The following is a 21,030-nucleotide window of genomic DNA, read 5'->3' as shown; positions in this document are numbered from 1 at the left end:
ATAATTATAAGATAATAAAATTTGAAGAAAAAATTGACAATAAAAAGGAGATGGAGGTAGTAAGATTTATTTATACAAAATGAAATAAATAGCAAAGTTCGTGTATATATAAAATATTCAAACTTATTTAGTTTACAAACATAGTACCCAAACACTTTGTTGAGTATCTGGAAAGGAGGTCGGGGAGGGGACGAGAAAAAGATTAGGAAGGGAAAGGAAGAGGGATAAGAGGGAATATTGCTTCTTAAACTTTTCTTTGTTGAAGGAGAAATAAATTGTCTTCGATAAGGGAGACGAGGATCCATATTATCTAGAGTAATGATTGGTGTTTCATAAAGCTGAATGTGATTTATGACTTCTTAGATGTAAAATGTGGCAGAAAGGTAGTGATAATGGTAGTGGATTGGAGGTTGTTTCAAGTAGTAAGAACTAATCACAGTGGCTGATGTTTTATTTTGCGAGTAAATTAGTGGGGTGGAGGGAGGGTGCATTTGTGGAGGGTGATCAGTTTAACGAGGATAGTGATAATAAATAAGGTTATTTATCAGCAAAATATCGCTTGCATTAAAACATATAGGTAACATGAATAATAACAAGAAACCTCAAAAGATCATACTGATAAACTTAATCTTGACCCCCATCAATCCAAATTAAAGTAAAATCTTAATTCTAACAACATTGTCGAGAGCAAGGGTTAGTTTCCATTGTATTGTAGATTTTTCTAGAAGTAAGGGTTTAATTTTTCACTTGGTTGGATAAATTTGAGAGAAATTTCAAAGACAAAGATCCATCTTTCAAGGGATGAGATTGTTTTAGATCATGTGTATGAATAAGGAAGAAAATAAGGGTCTGCGTGAAAGATTTTGCTTCAAATGAGAAGATGGGGGGCAAGACTATTGTTATAGTGAGGTGTCATAAGCAACCCCAGTCATGTAGTATTGCGTTGGAATTTGGTTCACATTCAAAGGTACGTCAATAGTTTGACCGAGAGATATAACATTTAACTACCTGTAAATGTTTTTACGTAACTACCATTTGATCCAACAATGACTAAATTATGGTTGTTCTTCTAAAGAAGGAGATTTGTTGCATCATTGAGTTGATTAAGTAGATATTATTGTTTTCCTTGACCAATTAAAAAACAAATAAGTATTATTGAAAAAAATCTAAAAACTCCTCAGTCCCAAGTATTATATATATAAACTTCATATTGGTTTTATTTTCCCAAAAAAATAAACATTGTCGAGAGAAAGAGTTAGTTTCCATTGGATGGTGGATTTTTCTAGAAGTAGGGGTTTAGTTTTTCGCTTGGTTGGATAAATTTGAGATAAGTTTCGGAGACAAGAATTGATCTTTCAAGGGATGAGATTGTTTTAGATCATGTGTGTGAATAGGGAACAAAAATAGAGGTTTGCGTGAAAATTTTTGTTTCAAATGAGAAGATGAGGTCCAAGACTATTGATATAGAGAGAAACGAGGGGGGGGGGGTGTAATATTGTGTTGGAATTTGATTCACATTCAAACGTACTTGTATAGTTTGACCGGGAGATATAACATTCTACCTACCTCTAAATGATTTTACTTAATTACAATTTGATTCAGCAATGATTAAATTATGGTTGTTATTCGAAAGAAGGAGAATTGTTGCATCATTGCATCATTGAGTTGATTATGCAGAGTAGATATTATTGTTTTCCTTGACCAATTGAAAAACAAACAGGTATTAATGAACAAATTCTAAAAACTATCAGTCCAAGTATCATATATATAAACTTGATTTTGGTTTTATTTTCCAAAAAAAGTATTTTATTAATTGATGGGGCATATTCTGCACCGCTGACCAAGTCAACATAATAAGCAAGGTCAAAGATATCCACAGCAAGTCAACGACTTAGACAGCCTAACCGACGCTGCATGTCGGCCTGTCAGCCTGAGTCTCGGCATGGCAACCTGCCAGCCGGGGCACATATCCGCGTACTCATATCCAAGAACCCTCGCCGGCCTGCCATAGGTCCATCGGCCGAGGGTAGAACGGTCTTTCCACCTGCTAGCCACTTGGCCACTTGGCCACTACGTGACAAAAGGTGAAAGCCTATAAATACTCCTCAACCTTCATTGAGGAAAGGATCCTAAACTTAACCTAAAATATACTATTCATCTGGTATAATCTTCCTTATCTCTCTACAATATATTCTTAGCCAAGTAAGATACAACTTATACATTTAAGTTTGCTGACTTGGGCGTCGGAGTGAGTACGCTTGGCACAAAGCCAAGCCCTCAGTTCGTTCATTGTTGCAGGAGAGGCCGAGAGGAACAATTAAGGAAAGAAGGATTCAACCAAAGACGACATTCTACAAGCTACGAGTGGTAACAAATATCTGCTCTGGAATTACACCCGGAACAATTGGCGCCGTCTGTGGGGAACGCTACTAGAAGCTAGTCACATTTATTCCCAAACAAAAAAAAAAAAAAAAAACACAAAAAAAACCCACCCAAAAAGCTAAGATGTCGCAACAGCAAGAGGTATTCGTGACCGACGAAACCGCACTCTACCAAGATGATACCTTCAATAATTCTGGAGTCGTGCAGCCCTCCACCGGCGGAGTAATCCAACCGGAATTCGGGATGCCGATAATACCAGACGCACCGCTGCCCGCCAACCAGGTCACCATCATGGGACAGGTGGTTGACGTAGCAAAACTGAAAATGCTCCTGGACCTAATTGGTAGTACGCCTGCTCACACTGTCACGCCGACAAGAGCGGCGGAAACCGTCCAGGAAACCAGGCCCGAAACGTGACTCCGAGAAATTTGAACGGAGCACTAGGAGAAGCTGACCCAGTCAAGACGCTGGGGGAGCCCAAAGTGGACGCGGTAGACCTAAGTCCTTCCCGCACTCGTGGGAGGACAGCGTCCCCGCCGCACGAACGAGGCTTACCCCAAAGGAGCCAGAGGAGTCCGACTCAGCAGAGTCGGAGAAGAAGCCCGAGTCGAAGAAGAAGTCCTTCCCGCTACGAGGAGAGGAGCCGGACTAGGAATGCGAGAAGCCGATCGCCGCGTATCGTTCGACGCACGGTCAGACAGCCCCTCAACGCCTACGTCCTAGAAGTCCAGGTACCGACTAAGCTCAAGTTGCCACCCATATCATACAAAGGAGATAGTGATCCAACCGACCACGCCGAGGCTTTCGAGTCTTACATGTCGGTATGGGAGCAGCCCGATGAGGTCTGGTGCCGAGTTTTCCCAACCACTCTGCATGGGATGGCTCAAAGTTGGTACACGGGGCTTCCCGACGGCTCGGTATACTATTACGCCGACCTAAGGGACGCCTTTCTAGCCCAGTACTCTTGCAATAAGAGGAGGGCCGTGGAGACGTCGGACCTCCTAACTATTAAACAGGAGGGAGGCGAGTCTCTACGAAGCTATGTGAAGAGGTTCGACGGCAAGGTCCAGCAGATTCGAGAAGTTAATTCCGAACTGGCGGCCTTCGCGCTGATGAAAGGCCTCCCAAGGGGAGACTTAAAGAATGAGCTCATCAAGTGCGGAGGCCTGGGCTTGGACGCCGCTAGGAAGATGGCCGACCAGGCCATCAAGGTAGAGGACTATCACAAGACCTGGGTAGGCCCCAGCGAGGCCGGGCACTCAGAAAAGAAGAGCCACCGGGAGGACAACCCGGATGAAAGACGCCGTGACAATAATGGGTCACGGTCTGACAAGCCTGCCAGAAGACAGAGCTCGGCGGATGCCGGGGGGAGCTCGGGATCGCACTACCGAAAACGGTACGGTGATCACACCCCCTAGTTGTATCGGCCGCCGAGGTCTTCGCTTTGAGCAAGAACGAGGGTCAGAAGTGGGAAAGGCCCCCTAGGCCGAGGAGCGACGGTGACACGAGCCAGTACTGTGAGTACCACGGCCACACCGGTCACTTAACCAACGACTGCCGACATCTGAAGAATGCCATTGAGGAACTGATCCGAAAAGGGAGCCTCGGCAAATATGTTGCCGGAGGCCAAAAACCAGATACCGGCGGGTCGAATAGCAAGTCCGTCTTCGAACGGATATGAGTAATCCATGTTATCATCGAGGGCAACGAGAACGGTGGGTCCGCTCATGGGCACAAACGGCACCTGAATGAACCATGTCAGGCCATCAACTTTGTGCCCAACACAGTCACCCCCGCTTCCAACATCCCCGATATGACCATTGGGAAGAAGGACTACGAGGGAGTTGCCGCTCTTCACAGCGACCCACTTGCGGTCCACCTAGACATAGCCAACTACTTGGTGAAGAGGTGCCTGATTGACACAAGCGCCTACACAAACATTATGTACAGAGAATGCTTTCTCAGCCTCGGTCTGAGGGTCGAAGATTTGAGCCCCTGCACCAACCCGCTGTCTGACTTTTAGGGTCGGCCCGGTGCCCACAGGGTCGGTCGGGCTCGGTGAGATTCGGCGAGGGAAGTGCAGCCAGGAATGTTATGTCTGAATTCATAGTTATCGACGGCACGTCTGCCCACAACGTTCTCATAGGCCGGGTCACTTTGAGTGAAATCGACGCCGTAATATCCATCCGGGCCTTGACATTGATATACGTCTCGGACCGGGGGGAAGCACATAAGCTCGTCTCGAAGAACGAGAAGGATCCCGGCGTGTGGGAGGTACACACTAGCGGCCCTTCCACGACGGATAGCTCGAAGGGCAGCATCGTTATTATTGGCCCGAACGGAGACGTGTTTGAGCACGCCTTGAAGCTTACCTCCTTGGCCTCAAACAACGAATCCAAGTACGAGGCAGTAATAACCGGAGTCGAGTTAGCTAAAGCCGCCGGGGCAGAGCATGTCGTGGTTAAAACAGATTCGCTCTTAGTGACCAACCAGATCAAAGGAGAGTACGAGACTCGGGACTATCAGACGTTAAGGTATCTAGAGAGGGTGAAAGCCGGCGCTTCGAAATTAAAATCCTTCCAGATACAACACACTCCCAGGTCCGAGAACAACCGAACCATCAGCATGGTCGAAGGAGCAGAGACCGAGGAGGTGGAGATTGACCCAGGCCGCACCGTAACCGTCGGTGTCAACCTGGAACCAAAATTCAGGGCCGAACTCCTGGACCTACTAAGGAAAAATAAGGACGTCTTCGCCTACTCAGCGGCCGAGATGCCAGGCGTGAGCCGGGAGGTAATTATTCACAAGCTAAACGTACTCCCCACCGCTCGCCCTGTCAAGCAAAGGATGAGGAACTCCTCAGTCGAGAAAGACGAGGCCATCAAAGCCGAGGTAGATAAACTACTTACGGCGGGCTTTATCATGCCTTGCACCTATCCTGAGTGGTTAGCCAATGTTGTGATGGTGAGGAAATCATCGGGGGCATGGAGAATGTGTGTAGACTTTACCAAACTTAATAAAGCATGCCCCAAAGATTGTTACCCTTTGCCGTGGATAGATAGCTTAATCGACGCCACGGCAGGCTACACCATGCTGAGCCTGCTAGACGCCTTCTCGGGGTATCACCAGGTATTCATGGCTGAGGACGAAATGCCCAAATGCGCATTCATTACCGCTAACGGCACGTACATGTACAAAATGATGCCGTTTGGTTTGAAAAACGCCGGCGCAACGTATACAAGACTGGTGGACAAAGTGTTCCAAAAGCAAAAAGGGCGAAACATTGAGGCTTACGTCGACGATGCTATTGTGAAAAGCAAGTCTGACAGCGAGCACCTGGCCGATTTACACGAGACATTTTGTTCACTAAGGAAATACAAGATGAAGCTCAACCCAATGAAATGCAACTTCGGTGTCCGGGCAGGTAAATTCCTCGGCGTACTTGTCAGCACCAGAGGCATCGATGCAAATCCAGACAAAGTCCGAGCAATCCTAGACCTGCCGGAACCAAGGAATCGAAAAGAGGTTATGATGCTAACCGGGAGAATGGCGGCTCTCGCCCGTTTCATCTCTCGGTCGGCCGACAAGAGCACCCCATTCTTCAAAGTGTTGAAGGGGAATAAAGACTTCACTGGGGAGGAACGAGCACGGCTTTCAAGCAAAGAAAGCTCATCTTCGGACTCTCCCAACTCTGTCCCGGGCCGGTCTTTGGGGAAACGTTGTACCTATACATAGCAAGCGATTACCTCGGCCACGGTCGGTCCGTGATCATCGAGGGAAGAAGACAAACAGCAACACCCAATCTACTTTGTCAGCCATACGCTGTTGCCCGCCGAGAGAAATTACCCACTAATTGAAAAAGCAGCTTTCGCTGTCGTCGTTGCCGCGAGGAAATTAAAACCCTACTTCGACGCACACCCCGTGACGGTCCTAACCGATCAGCCATTGGAGAAAGCTTTGGAAAAATTCGAACAATCCGGTAGGCTCATCAAATGGGCAGTGGAACTCTCTAGTTTCGGCATTCAGTACAAACCAAGGCCTCCGATAAAGGGGCAAGCACTTGCAGACTTCCTGGCCGAATGCACATATCAAGAACAGCCAAACCCAGGTGTATGGGAGGTTTACACCGACGACTTCTCCACGACGAACAGCTCAGGAGCCGGCATCCTTATCATCAGCCCAAACGGGGACGAGTTTGAGTATGCCTTGAAATTCACCTTCTCGGCCTCGAACAACGAATCCGAATACGAGGCGGTGATAACCGGAGTCGAGCTAGCAAGGGCTGCCGGGGCGGAACACATTGTGTTAAAGACAGACTCACTGTTGGTTACTAACCAAATCAGAGGGGAGTTCGAGGCTCGGGACGACGGAATGGTAAGGTACCTAGAAAGGGCGAAAGCCGACATAGCGAAATTGAAATCTTTCCAAATCCAATGCGTTCCCAGATCTGAGAACAACCGGGCCGACGCTCTCTCAAAACTCGCCAGCTCAACCATCAAGAATGTCACCAAACCGTCTTTGGTAGATATCGAGAATGCAAAGAGCATCACTGAGACCGTCGGCATGGTGGGCAACATAGAGACCGAGGCAACATGGATGACTCCGATAATGAAATACAAACTTACAGGTGAGTTCCAGAGGACCGCAATCCCTCGGCCAAGATAAAAAGGATCGCCGCCAGATACTTGGTGTTCGAAGGGGAACTGTACAGAAGGTCCGTAATAAGACCACTCTTAAAGTGTGTCGGTCCGGTAACGCAGAGCGATCTTGTGACAGAGATTCACGAAGGCATCTGTGGACATCACATGGGGCAAGAACACTAGCCCACAAAGCTCTCCGAGCCGGCTACTTCTGGCCCACCATGCTTCAAGATTCCGAACAAAGACCAAGAAGTGCACGAATCGTCGATGCATGCCCCGTGTACACGCTCCCTCCCGGGACCTACAACCGGTGCTTAGTCCCCTTCCTTTCGCACAGTGGGGGATGGACATGCTAGGACCTTTCCCAACGGCCTCCGGAGGAAGGAAGTTCTTGATCGTCGCCGTTGACTACTTCACCAAATGGGTTGAAGCTGTAGCAGTACCGGCGAAGACCACAACGGCCGTCAGGAAGGTAATCTGGGAAAATGTTATAACTCGTTTCGGATTACCCCAAGTTATGGTATTTGACCACGGCCGAGAGTTTTGGAGTGACCTGATAATGAACTGGTTAGAAGACCTTGGCATCAAGTTTGCATACTCCTCCGTCTGCCACCCACAAAGCAACGGGCAGGCGGAGGCAGCTAACAAAACAATCCTCAACGGTTTGAAGAAGACAGTTGAAGACCTTAAGGGAAGGTGTGTAACACCCCGGTTTATAAAAGAAGTCCTCGTCAAGACATTCCCTCATAAAACGGACTGTTACCATCTCGGTTTCCCGAGGTAGTGAATAACAAATTAAACTCCAAGGCAATTTATGTAAAATTTTAACTTAATTATTACAATTACTCTTTTCAACTCAAATTACAAAAACTGACATAAATAAAAGTGAAAGTCTTCTAGATGATGATCTAGCTACTAAGTCGTCTGATCCAATGTCTCACGCCCATCAAGCTCCCGTCCTATCTCTTAAACCTGTCAAGTCTGCTCCCCATAAAACGGTTCATCACAGGTGTTCACGAATACACAGGGTCAACCGCGAGGTTGAGTAGGGAAAACAATAAACAATAAAATATGATATGCATGATACTCCGCCACCTCCATCTCCATCTCAACTCATCACACACATCTCATAACCCGAAACGCCCAGCCATACCGATCCCCGGTAGACTATATATATCGACCGAAGCCGATCTTCCACTCAACAAATGAGGACACCAGGTCAAGTCTGCGCAGAACCCGCCTGGGCCTTATCACAACATCACATCGTATCTCAATATCGTCATCACCACATCATCCTCCAACTCCAATGCATATGAAATGCTCAACAAGAAATTAATGCAATGCAATATGTATATGAATCACAACCGATAAATCATAAAGTCATGCCAGTTACCCGATGTTGTGATATCATACTCAATACGATCAAATCAATCAATCACCTTCCCGAATATAAATGATAACGTAATTCAACCACCATGAAACAAGTCAACACAATTCGATCAATAACGATAATAGGACAAGTGTATTTCCCTACCTCATAGTGCCAGCAAATCCAATTAAGCAGTTAAGAAGTCCAGAAAGAAAGCAATGAATTTGATTATCGATCCATCATGAATTCGTCACCTAAAACAATTATAATAATATAATTACTAACTACTAAATATAGAGATCTCCCAAAAATAGAAACTTTCCCGATATAGTAACTTTCCATTTTCACTAGTCCCGACTCAAAGTCCATCTCTAATTATCGAAACGATTCGGAAATTAAATTAAATAAATTATTTAATTGACTCGGAAATAATTTATTTAGATGACTTGGGAAATTAAATTAATTAACTATTATGATAATTCAAAGATTAAACGCATTCAACGATTTAAGAAACCCTGAATCAAACATAGAATAATTCGAATAATCCCGACTCTAAATAATTAATTATTATTCCATTTTAATAACTCGGAAGTTAATTAAATAACTATTTTAATGAATTAAACGATTTAAGGAGAAACCCGAATCGATATTTGAACAATTCAACAACCCGACTTAAACCCGTCATTAATTAATTGAATAACTCGGAATTAAATTAATTAATTAAGCACGTGATCCATTATCGAAATATAACGATTAACTATGAAAACCCGTCTTTAATTATTTTAGTGCACTCGGGAGTTAATTAATTAATTTAGAACACGATAATTTAAATAATAATTAAACGAATCAACACGGCTTTAGACAACACTCACGCACGACTTCACACTCGCCCAAACTCTCACTGCGTCGCCTGAACCACCACGACCACCACCAGCAGTGGTCCCCACTTCTACCCCACCACCGGCAACCAACCCCACCTGGGTCGACTCACGCCGGCGAGTCACACCAGGGGCGTCTTTTGGCCTGGTTCACCGTGCATCATCACCAACACCCTCTCTTTCTCTCCTTTCCTCCACCGCAACCAACACCACATCCCTGCTTCACTACCGCCATCTTACTCGCCGCCAACCCACCATCATAGACACCATGGCACCACTGTTTCGACCTTCCCCGAGTCCACAGTGGTGCCACCCCAACCTCACCATATCAAACTCCCCTGAAAAACCCGTCTTATAACCATCTGACCACCCCTATCGTTGCCGCCCTTCACAGCCACCACTGCCACCTATAACCACCTCAACAACCACCAATACACTCGCCACTCACCACACTACTCCTACACCCCATCAACCACCACCTTAAATGTCTCTATCAGACACGCAACCACCCCCCAAAACCCGACTGAAATTCAAACAAAAACAGAGGAGGTGTTTGAACAGCTTACCTTGTCGCCACCACAACCGCCACCAGGGCCACCCACGGCCGTCGACAACAGTCCCTATCTCTTCTTTGCAGCACAGTAACTACCCCAGCTCACTCTCACCCTCTCTTTATGCGTGAAAGGTGGCTTTTGTGTTGATGGAGAAGGAGTCATGGTGCATTGATAAAGAAAGAATAAAGAAACAAAAGTAGGTATGGTAGGCATGGTTGGTAATTGGTATGGACGTGAAAGAAAGAAGGGAAAGTAGGAAAAGAAGGTATGGTGGTAGTAGTATAATAACATATAATAATAATAGTATATTTTAATAAAGATATTTTAGTAAAAGTCGAATGTAGGATAAACTCGTCACGATTAACTTATATCGATACGACGCGGTTAATTAAAATAACTTACTGAAATTATCGACTCAATAATTTACCCGACTTAACTAGTAATATAAAATGTATAATAATTAATATATAATAATATCCTTTTAATAATATTCGTTTAATTCAATAATATCCGATTAATTTATTATATAAAAATACGGGGTATTACAGTCTTCCCCCCTTAAAATGAACTTCGTCCCGAAGTTCGCTCCCATACTCAACAACAGAAAGGTATTGTATATTGTACTTACGGACGTCACGAATTTCTAACACGGTTAACACCCACTTGACACTTCAACTAAACTTGACAAACACGGAATGTTACATTCTGCCCTCCTAAAAATAAACTTCGTCCCGAAGTTTAACTCATCATTTTCTTAATCTAATTAACTACAGCTAATAACTACCTGCGAACACAAATGTATAACACTATATAATCATATGAGAACACCATCATCTTTCCATCTCAATTCCGATCTCAAACTCAAGTAACTCAATAACCATGGTCTCGCTGGGCCGCGAACATAACTCGGCACAAAGGCCCCACAACTCATAACTCAATACCGGTAGTTTAACTACACTTTTTTTTTTTATATTAACCAACTAACAGAAGTAGGAACAAAACATATAGGACTTATTTGCATAGGTAACCTCACAACGAAACATCAATTTGGTCAAAACTACAATCTACAAACGAGTGCCAATTAAGTGTTAAGATTTTACAATCCTCCCCAACTAAAAACGTGGTTACGTCCTCGTAACCCTTATTATTATCTTAGAATTATTATTATTATTATTATTATTTTATTTTTTTATTTTTTTTCTTCATAGCAAAGGGTTTGGTATTTACTTATTAATGACGAATGCACATTGATTTGCAATTTTATAAATTTATTGGTCGAGTCAAACAAGTGAATAAACAGCGATATTGGAAAATTATCGTACAAGGCTATTATACACAAAATTTCTTTCTTTGTATTAATTATATTTAGACTGTACTCAACACAATCACAGAAGAGATTAGATGTATTTAACTACACCAATTTTACAATTATTCATTTTATGTTATGCTACTATCAACTTATCATGTTTCATTACTCCAGACTAGCAAATATCGTGAAACCATTCAACCAGACACTGGCTGGAAATCTCATTCCGAATTTATACTCATACGACACAAATTTAACTTCCTTTTTCAAAACTTTTACTTTCATACTGGACGGTGATTAATTTTCTTAACATAATCTTACAACAGGGTCGTCATAGAATCCACTTACAGCTTACTACGAAACCCAAAATCAGGTAAACTTAATTCAATTACTTTAAGCAAAACAAGCTTAGGTGTCGACTCACATATTGTAATTTACCGGTTCATCTTATTCAATTCACCCATATCTTTATTAATGAACGACTATTACTTCAACATCAGAATTTTAGTTGCACTTCTTTACTCAATTATATTTACGGCTCAATTAAACGTAACTATAACGACTATCATTTAAAACAATGCATATCCTGTGAACCAATAAAGGGTTATCCATTATAATTGCCAATATAATTATCATAAACACTTTTTATTAAAATATAATTGATAGTGATGACCCGAGGATATTGGTGTGTCACATGTCGTGTTACAATTGTAAGAATTACTTTAGCATTTTATGACAATATAATAACGAACATATTCAATATGGAATAACGACACGGTTTATTATCATGTTATAGGTTCTAGGTTCAATTGAAAGAATTTAATGTAATGAAAGTGATAAGTATAATTTTAGGCACACAACTCACATGAAAGTCTTTAAACTCAGATGACATCCTACATGCGTGATCATTTAGACACAATCATTACTACCATCCATGTGTAAACTTTTAAACATAATTATTATAATTTTCATGCGAGTATATTAGAATAATCAAATTACTTTTAATACCATCACCTTTACCACTATATGACAATCTAGTTTTATATTTATATATATCCGACCAATATGCAAATATGATATAAAATATTACAACATGCCAATTGTATAAAAATATGCAAACAACTGGACTCTTGTAACATTTCACCCTTGATTAAAAATCAAATTAAGTTACCCCATTTTACTCATACTATCATGCCAACAAGGTTATCAACTTAAGTTTTAATTTATTACTGGTTAAGATACACAACTACTGAACATGCGTGCTACTGTCGTTATATAAAACATTATAAATTCACATTATTAAAGTTCATGAATTAATCAAACCACTGTATGAAAATTCAACATAGGACGCACATTTTAATTTTTTTTTTTTTTACGTTGTAACTTCCAAAAATCATGAATAAATAACTATTCGATTAAAACTTGTTTCATATTACTTTTATAAAACACGGTGAGTTCAAAACACAGGGAAATAGAATAAGGTTTAAAGCACAAGAATTCCATTTTTAAAGAATTTTACAACTTAGTTTGTCTAAACAAACATGTGACAACAATTGATCCAAAACTTTGGGTCATTTTGTAAAATTTATCATTTAATATTGAAACATCAAGATTTTTCGTGGCTTATTAATTTGAAAACATGTACGACTCTTTTAATCGATTGAGTTTGAATTTATGTAAAAATTATTAATACAATTTAAATGAGGATTTTCACAAAATCGTTGGTCGAACATTACTGCACAGGAACTTCCTAACCACAGCTCACTAAATTACTTATTATTCATAATCCGTATCTCATATAAGCGTGAAACCAACGTCAAACGATCACTAACTCACGAGGCTATTTCTCATAAAATTTTCATCGATAGGCAATAAACAGAAAAGAAATGGTAGTAAGGTCAATTAAAGGGTAACACCAACCCGAACGAGTTTTATCACTAAGTTATTCATTTCCTATGTTCCAATTCTTATAACTATACTATCGATACTAATTCATCCTAACTTAAATCTCACTCTGTACTTACGTCAACATATACCTCATAGAATCCTTTCGCATCTCGATCTACTAATTACATCTAAATCACGATTGTGATGACTAAAGATATGAAATTCTATCGTGTTTCTTATTACTAACACAATACTATACTAGCATGGCTTTGGGATCACATAACCGCATATTACTTAGTCGTAGTAGTGCTATCAACACATCATTCATACAATTTACTTACCGTAGCATTGTCCTGCAATAATCAATATATCAATCAATTAACACTTAGGCAACGATAGATGAATGTCCTGTTCAACCTCAAGCACTATTCTACCCTTTCTCTCGTATGCACTCATGGTTTCCGGTTCAACTGAGAGGACCACTGGTTCGGTGTGAGGGGGCCCCTAACTCATACCTTACCTTAGTGTGCTCCTAACAGTTCTATCCCGGGGTTCATTTTATTTAGACACATCCTATATTCATTGGGCTCATTGGTTTAGGCCTGAGGATCGTTCGCTCTGATACCACTTTGTAACACCCCGGTTTATAAAAGAAGTCCTCGTCAAGACATTCCCTCATAAAACGGACTGTTACCATCTCGGTTTCCCGAGGTAGTGAATAACAAATTAAACTCCAAGGCAATTTATGTAAAATTTTAACTTAATTATTACAATTACTCTTTTCAACTCAAATTACAAAAACTGACATAAATAAAAGTGAAAGTCTTCTAGATGATGATCTAGCTACTAAGTCGTCTGATCCAATGTCTCACGCCCATCAAGCTCCCGTCCTATCTCTTAAACCTGTCAAGTCTGCTCCCCATAAAACGGTTCATCACGGTGTTCACGAATACACGGGTCACCGCGAGGTTGAGTAGGGAAAACAATAAACAATAAAATATGATATGCATGATACTCCGCCACCTCCATCTCCATCTCAACTCATCACACACATCTCATAACCCGAAACGCCCACCATACCGATCCCCTATTAGACTATATATATCGACCAAAGCCGATCTGCCATTTCAACAACCGAGGACACCAGTCAAGTCTGCAGAACCCGCCTGGGCCTTATCACAACATCACATCGTATCTCAATATCGTGATCACCACATCATCCTCCAACTCCAATGCATATGAAATGCTCAACAGTAATTAATGCAATGCAATATGTATATGAATCACTGAACTGATAAATCATAAAGTCATGCCAGTTACCCGATGTTGTGATATCATACTCAATACGATCAAATCAATCAATCACCTTCCCGAATATAAATGATAACGTAATTCAACCACCATGAAACAAGTCAACACAATTCGATCAATAACGATAATAGGACAAGTGTATTTCCCTACCTCATAGTGCCAGCAAATCCAATTAAGCAGTTAAGAAGTCCAGAAAGAAAGCAATGAATTTGATTATCGATCCATCATGAATTCGTCACCTAAAACAATTATAATAATATAATTACTAACTACTAAATATAGAGATCTCCCAAAAAATAGAAACTTTCCCGATATAGTAACTTTCCATTTTCACTAGTCCCGACTCAAAGTCCATCTCTAATTATCGAAACGATTCGGGAATTAAATTAAATAAATTATTTAATTGACTCGGAAATAATTTATTTAGATGACTCGGGAAATTAAATTAATTAACTATTATGATAATTCAAAGATTAAACGCATTCAACGATTTAAGAAACCCTGAATCAAACATAGAATAATTCGAATAATCCCGACTCTAAATAATTAATTATTATTCCATTTTAATAACTCGGAAGTTAATTAAATAACTATTTTAATGAATTAAACGATTTAAGGAGAAACCCGAATCGATATTTGAACAATTCAACAACCCGACTTAAACCCGTCATTAATTAATTGAATAACTCGGAATTAAATTAATTAATTAAGCACGTGATCCATTATCGAAATATAACGATTAACTATGAAAACCCGTCTTTAATTATTTTAGTGCACTCGGGAGTTAATTAATTAATTTAGAACACGATAATTTAAATAATAATTAAACGAATCAACACGGCTTTAGACAACACTCACGCACGACTTCACACTCGCCCAAACTCTCACTGCGTCGCCTGAACCACCACGACCACCACCAGCAGTGGTCCCCACTTCTACCCCACCACCGGCAACTAACCCCACCTGGGTCGACTCACGCCGGCGAGTCACACCAGGGGCGTCTTTTGGCCTGGTTCACCGTGCATCATCACCAACACCCTCTCTTTCTCTCCTTTCCTCCACCGCAACCAACACCACATCCCTGCTTCACTACCGCCATCTTACTCGCCGCCAACCCACCATCATAGACACCATGGCACCACTGTTTCGACCTTCCCCGAGTCCACAGTGGTGCCACCCCAACCTCACCATATCAAACTCCCCTGAAAAACCCGTCTTATAACCATCTGACCACCCCTATCGTTGCCGCCCTTCACAGCCACCACTGCCACCTATAACCACCTCAACAACCACCAATACACTCGCCACTCACCACACTACTCCTACACCCCATCAACCACCACCTTAAATGTCTCTATCAGACACGCAACCACCCCCCAAAACCCGACTGAAATTCAAACAAAAACAGAGGAGGTGTTTGAACAGCTTACCTTGTCGCCACCACAACCGCCACCAGGGCCACCCACGGCCGTCGACAACAGTCCCTATCTCTTCTTTGCAGCACAGTAACTACCCCATCTCACTCTCACCCTCTCTTTATGCGTGAAAGGTGGCTTTTGTGTTGATGGAGAAGGAGTCATGGTGCATTGATAAAGAAAGAATAAAGAAACAAAAGTAGGTATGGTAGGCATGGTTGGTAATTGGTATGGACGTGAAAGAAAGAAGGGAAAGTAGGAAAAGAAGGTATGGTGGTAGTAGTATAATAACATATAATAATAATAGTATATTTTAATAAAGATATTTTAGTAAAAGTCGAATGTAGGATAAACTCGTCACGATTAACTTATATCGATACGACGCGGTTAATTAAAATAACTTACTGAAATTATCGACTCAATAATTTACCCGACTTAACTAGTAATATAAAATGTATAATAATTAATATATAATAATATCCTTTTAATAATATTCGTTTAATTCAATAATATCCGATTAATTTATTATATAAAAATACGGGGTATTACAAGGTGGGCCGATGAGCTACCCGGTGTCCTGTGGTCCCTTCGGACGACGGAGAAAGAAGCAACGGGGTACACCCCCTTCCACTTAGTCTACGGTTCCGAAGCCGTCCTACCAATCGAAGCGACGGTGCCAACATTCAGAACGGCTACCTTCAGCCCGGTTGAAAACGAGGAAGGCCTGAAAGCTTTCTTAGACCTGGTCGAAGAAAGCCGAGATACAGCACGCCTCAACTTGGCAGTGTATCAAAACCGGATGAAAAGAGCCTACAACCGAAGAGTCCACAAAAGGGACTTAAAAGTGGGAGACCTAGTCTTAAGGAAGTCGGCTGCCACCAACAAAGGAAATATTCATGGTAAACTGACGGCCAACTGGGAGGGTCCCTACAAAGTGGTTGAAGAGATGAGGCCGGGTACATACCGGCTGACAGACATGGGAGGTGTGCCTTTGATGAGCCATTGGAACACCGATAACTTAAGGAAGTACTTTGTATAGCGGCGGAGGTGTCCAAACCCATTGTGGACACCCCAACGCACGATCATAACAAGCAAATGAATCACCCAAGTTTCCCATCGAAGTGTTTGTCCCCTCCATAATTGCCACCAGGCGGTCACTCAAAGAGAAGAACTGCTATCGAGCCATAACCCCGATTACCTCGGCCTTAGCCGAGAGCGACGGGGACACAATGACCGATACGCTAGAAGAACTGCTATCGAGCCATAACCCCGATTACCTCGGCCTTAGCCGAGAGCGACGGGGACACAATGACCGATACACTAGAAGAAATGTTAAAGACGTTAACACAGTTGAGATATGCATTCTAACTGCCTCGGCCATGCCAACGGTAAAAACGAAGGCACTCAATTAATAACGCAAGATAAGTAAAGAATCTTGATCAAAGTCCCGGCCAAGCCGAGGACCAAAAAGATAAAACTTTATTAAAAATAATTGCAAGGAGAGTACAGACGACGGCCGTCCCCATAAGGATAGCCTAAACTCTACCTACCAAAGCTTTACAAAAAGCGAGAAAACAAAGAAACAAAAGGTTACAAACTTGTGATTTGAAGCGCCAAAAGATGGCAGGGAGAGAAGGCTCAATAATTGGCCCCCGAACAGCTAAAGCTATCCGAGATGCCGGGTGAGTCTGGTGATGACCGCCCGTCTCCCTATGCTGTTCTTGCCCTCCATCGAGGCAAGAACATCTCCGGTGGCCGCTCGAAGAGAAGGCTCGACGTTTTCAAGTGCCTTCAGCCTATCAGCCTCCTTCACCTTTGCGTCATAGGCCGCCTTGGCCTCAGCTATTTTAGCCGCCTTCGCCGCCTCCGCCTTCTCCGCAGCCGCTACCTCCTCAGCATCAGCCATTTCATCCAGAAGCTGGTCAAATTTATCCCACGGGAAGGAGCCGTCAGGGATGACCTTTTTGATGGCCTCCCTGGTCGCCTCCTCGATCTGGTCACGGATTTGGGCGCACATTTTAGGGAGGAGATCATCTTGGAGCATTTCAATATCCTTCTCCTTTTGAGCAAGGGTAGCCTGCGCGTCCCTGAGCGCCTCCGCCTGCTTATGGAACAAATCCTTCCACTCTTCCCTCTTGGCAACCACGGCGTCATAAGCACCCTTATACCTGTCCCGCTCCTCCATCATCTTGGCAAGGGCGGCATCAGCATCCTCAACTTTGGCCATCTCGGCCCCCTAGCAGCTTCTCAGTTTCCTCCACGCGCTTCTTGGCGGCAAGGAGATCCAACTTAGCCTTCCCGGCTTCCCCCTTTGCAGCAGAGAGGTCAAGTTTAAGCTTTGCCATCAGTGGCGCCGCCTGGGCCATGGTTTTTTCCTGCTCCATGATGTGGGAGCCGGCTTGTTGGGTCCACTTCGCCAGCCTCTTATATAGTTTCACACCCTCTGCCACAAGCTCGGAGGGAGGAAGCTTCTGAGCTGAGGAGTAAACGGTGACATTTCTATCACCCGCCTTCTCAATAGCCTTCTCAGGCTGCTTCCCTGCTTGCCGTTCAGTGAGAACGGCGACTGCCGGAGGTGGATCTACAAAAAATTCACACAGAGCATCCATGTCACCATGCATTGACACATCAGAAAGCCTGTCATCAGGGATGTCCAATGAACCAGCTAAATCCGAACCACAAGTTAAATCCGTACCAGTCTGGACCCTCATCGGTAGAGGGACGGCTGAGTCAGTCTTCTCCCCGGCAACGGTGGAAGCAGACGGAGGCTCTTTTCTCTTCTTAGGAGAAGGGGCCTTAGCAACGGTCACCACCCCATCAGTGATTTCGATGACCTCCACAGGCTCCTTCTGAACCACGGGAGTCGAAGAGGGAGTTGGCACAGACACCGTCGCCAACCTGGACGCTGACTTCTTTGTTCTCTTCGGCATGCCTCCGAGAACCCTTGCTTGGGCCGCCGCAGGATCCAGTGACTTCATTTGCTTCTCCATAAGCTCGTTGGGAGCCGGTCTACGATCGCGCGGGTCAGCCGCAGGACGCCGTTGAACGACTTTCCTGTCCTTATCAAGCCCCAACCTATTCAAGGTCCTCTCAGACAGATCCTGGCCAAACCGGTTTGCAAGAAATTAAACAAAGGTTACATAAACGGAGTAAAACAAAGCTCTGAAACAAGAGCATAACAGGCAAAAATGGGCCTCACACCGACCCCACTCACCCTGGCTGAGGGCCGGTATGAGGCCGACGTGGCAAAGCAGCTCATCTTGAAGAATAATCTGAGTCGGGGGCAGCCATCCCTTCTCAGCATCAAACAGCAGCATCGCCCGCTTCTCATCCGCAGTAAGAGGGACCTTCGAGGCGTCCATCTTAACTTTACCCCGGGAGATACATGCCTCATACTCTTCCCGGTTCTCACACCGCAAGTAGACATGGCTCTGGAAAGACCGAGGCAATGGGTAGTCCTCCGGCACTTGAACGTACACCCATCGCCCTTGCCAGTCCTTGCAAGAAGTAAGTTTGGACACGGAGACGAAGCCTGGCTCCGTCTGCACGCTGTACCACCCCACTTTACCGGCGATGGACGGTCGTAGAAAATGAAGACGACGGAATAAGTTGACTGTTGGGATCTCCCCCCTAAAGAGACAAAGCCACACAAAGTCGATTATTGTCCTCACGGCCAACGGATGCAGTTGGGCCACAGCGACGTTCATAGCTTTGATGATGGCCATGACGTGCTCATTCAAGGGAAACCGGAGCCCATACTCCAGGTGCCTGATATACACGCCGATGTGACCCGGTGGAGGGCAACAGACCGCCTGACCCTCCTCAGGGATAACGATCCTGTACCCCTCACCGAAAGAAAAATGGCCTCCGAAAAGAGTCCCACCGGAACAGCTGGCGAATTTATTGGTCCAGACACGGTCAAGACCAGTCGTGCAGGCCTCGCCATGATCCGGGATAGACGGCCTCTCACCATCAGAAGGAGTCCTCTCACCATTAGAAGGAGTCCTCTCATCATCATCAGCATCATCACCCTCGTCCTCCCATTCCTCCAAAATTGGTGAATCAACTACGGGAGAAGGAGACCTAGGGCCCCCAGACCTTATCGGGATGGCGTCTAGTATCCCCTCCCCATCAAGACGCGACGGGGAACCCCCCGGCGCAGAAGCGCTAGTCCCGGCGTCGGCAGAAGACATGATAACAATGATTACTTAACAAAATAAGAAGTGAGGAAGTTTGTTTGTTTACCTTGAAGAAAAACACTCGCCGGAGTAGCAACTCTGAAAATTAGAAGACAAAGAAACCCTTGAAAGTTTAGAGAGAAGAAAATTTTGGAGAGAATGAAATTGGTGGCCAATTTCACGGAATAACTGCCCTATTTATAGGAAAAAGCCCATAAAGAAGGACCAATCAGGGCACAGCCCATGAAGCGTCAGCCAATCAGCGAACAGACACGTGTCGGACATGCAACCACGGGATGTCAATCGTTGCAACAGTTGAGCGTCAATCAATGCAACAGTGACCAAGCGTCTTCAACACGCCCATTCACATCTCTCCGCCTATTCACCTTCCTCAACAAATTCTCAAGCATCTGTTCTCCGCCTGCCACATGATCAACCAAGCTAGATAGCGCCGGCCGGGGGCAATCAAAAACCACCGGCACTCTCAACCCCGGTCTCGGCCAGCGTCACTTTCTTTTCCACATCGGATGCCCTATGCACATCCATGTGGAGGGGGGATATGGCACGGCCTAAGAAAAGCCAGGCCGAGGTAGAAGAAGCCGTCTGATAGAAGAAGCCGATCTGAAAATTTTTTTCACAGTTACTTACTTACGCAGAATATACGCTCGTAGGCGTACATCGGAGCCCATACCACGGCATAGACTACGCTGGGGCAAATTGATGGGGCATATTCGCACGCCGACAAGACTCAAGTCAACATAATAAGCAAGGTCAAAGATATCCACAGCAAGTCAACGACTTAGACAGCCTAACCGACGCTGCATGTCGGCCTGTCAGCCTGAGTCTCGGCATGGCAACCTGCCAGCCGGGGCACATATCCGCGTACTCATATCCAAGAACCCTCGCCGGCCTGCCATAGGTCCATCGGCCGAGGGTAGAACGGTCTTTCCACCTGCTAGCCACTTGGCCACTACGTGACAAAAGGTGAAAGCCTATAAATACTCCTCAACCTTCATTGAGGAAAGGATCCTAAACTTAACCTAAAATATACTATTCATCTGGTATAATCTTCCTTATCTCTCTACAATATATTCTTAGCCAAGTAAGATA

At 43.9% G+C, this 21,030-nt stretch overlaps 2 long non-coding RNA genes across 2 annotated transcripts; both read right to left on the bottom strand.

Moving 5' to 3' along the window:
- Window positions 1-7,817: 7,817 nt before the first annotated feature.
- On the bottom strand, window positions 7,818-8,682 carry LOC141648400 (uncharacterized). Its single transcript, XR_012546019.1, has 2 exons — window positions 8,557-8,682; window positions 7,818-8,003 (listed from the first exon to the last, which is right to left on the bottom strand). It is a non-coding gene; the product is annotated as an uncharacterized LOC141648400 (long non-coding RNA).
- A 5,060-nt stretch (window positions 8,683-13,742) lies between these two features.
- On the bottom strand, window positions 13,743-14,603 carry LOC141648399 (uncharacterized). Its single transcript, XR_012546018.1, has 2 exons — window positions 14,478-14,603; window positions 13,743-13,928 (listed from the first exon to the last, which is right to left on the bottom strand). It is a non-coding gene; the product is annotated as an uncharacterized LOC141648399 (long non-coding RNA).
- Window positions 14,604-21,030: the final 6,427 nt, after the last annotated feature.

Source organism: Silene latifolia, chromosome 3, assembly GCF_048544455.1.
Source record: "Silene latifolia isolate original U9 population chromosome 3, ASM4854445v1, whole genome shotgun sequence".
Lineage (NCBI taxonomy): Eukaryota > Viridiplantae > Streptophyta > Magnoliopsida > Caryophyllales > Caryophyllaceae > Silene > Silene latifolia.
Note: the sequence above shows the minus strand (reverse complement) of the source record. Positions and strands in the feature narration are given on the sequence as shown.